Consider the following 1750-nt stretch of genomic DNA (forward strand, 5'->3'; position numbering starts at 1 on the left):
TTTTATTTGACCCTGGATGACCTGAATGGCCAGTCCTGCAATGACCAGGGAAAGGAAATCCAGGTAGACGGAGGAACCGATGCAGAGCCCTGGGGCAGGAAGATCTGGGAGTGTTTGAGCAAGGAGGCAGTGTTTGAGCAAGGAGGCAGTGCAGCTGGTTTGAGAGGTGCAAGAAGCAAGTGGTAAGACTTGCAGTGGGACTGGTGTGTGATACCCAGCTCACAACTAGCTTGGTCCTTCCTCAGCCTGGAAGTAACACCCCTCCAGCCCACCCCCTGCCTCATCTTCTCATGGTTGCCTCATCCCCAGCTCTCCGTTCAAATATTACAGGCTCAGAGAGCCTTCTCTGGCCACTCCCCCCAGTCACTACCACATCCCTGTTTTGTGGATGTCATGGATTGAATTGTGTCCCCCAAAAATATCTGTCAACTTGGCTAGGTCCTGATTCCCAGTATATGATTGTGAACCATTTTGTAATCTGATGTGATTTCCTTATGTGTTGTAAACTCTACCACTATGATGAGGTTATATGTGATCTCCTTATGTGTTGTAAATTCTATCACTGTGATGAGGTTATACTGACGAGGTTTACAAGATTAAACAGCGTCTTAATCCAATCTCTTTTGAGATATAAAAGAGAGAAGCGAGCAGAGACACATGGGAACCTCACACCACCAAGAAGGTAGTGCCGGGAGCAGAGCATGTCCTTTGGACCAGAAGTTCCTGTGCTGAGATGCTCCCAGACCACGGGAAGACTGATGCATCACAAGAACCTTCCTCCAGAGCCGACAGAGAGAGAAAGCCTTCTCCTGGAGCTGACACCCTCAATTTGGACTTGTAGCCTATAGGACCATGAGAGAATAAACTTCTCTTTGTTAAAACCATCCACTCGTGGTATTTCTGTTAGAGTAGCACTAGATGACCAAGACAGTGGACTTCAGAAAACTTACGACTATCAGCAGTTACACAGTGGATTGACTGTTTAGAGCTGAATGCCTGCCTCACCACAAGCTAAGTTCCATTAGAGAGGAACCACATCTGCTGCATCTATTTGGCTGACTCCTGTACTTCCAGTGCTAACACAGCGCCTGGCACACTGCAAACACTCATAAATAGTTGCTGAGGGAATGAACAGACAGACCCCTAAAGGAGGCAGCAGGAGAAATTCCATTAGTTATCCAAGCAATATTTCCTGAGAGCTTACTATGTGCCAGGTGCTATGCCAGTCACTAGGAATACATCAGTTAGCAACGAGATTTAAAAAAAAAAAAAAAATCCCACTTTCATGGAATGTAAGGGGGAGGGATTAGTGTGGAAGGAAACAGACAATACACAAGGTAAGTAAATTATATCTATCTACAATACACAAGATAAGTAAATTATATCTATCTACATGGGTAGTGTAGAAATCAACATATTGCATTGGGCAAATCTGCTGCAAAAGACCTCTTCACAGTGTTAAAAAGTAAAGATGTCACCTTGAGGACTAAGGTGTGCCTGACCCAAGCCAGGGTGTTTTCAGTTACCTCATATGCATGCAAAAGCTGGACAATGAATAAGGAAGACCGAAGAATTGATGCCTTTGAATTATGGTGTTGGTTAAGAATACTGAATGTACTGGGCCCAAAGTCCAACAAATGGGGAAAAGACAATCTTTTTAACAAATGGTGCTGGCAAAACTGTATATCCATCTGCAAAAAAATGAAACAGGACCCATACCTCACACCGTATACAAAAACTATTTCAAAAT

This window comes from Trichechus manatus, unplaced genomic scaffold (genome assembly GCF_000243295.1).
Source record: "Trichechus manatus latirostris isolate Lorelei unplaced genomic scaffold, TriManLat1.0 scaffold00008, whole genome shotgun sequence".
Lineage (NCBI taxonomy): Eukaryota > Metazoa > Chordata > Mammalia > Sirenia > Trichechidae > Trichechus > Trichechus manatus.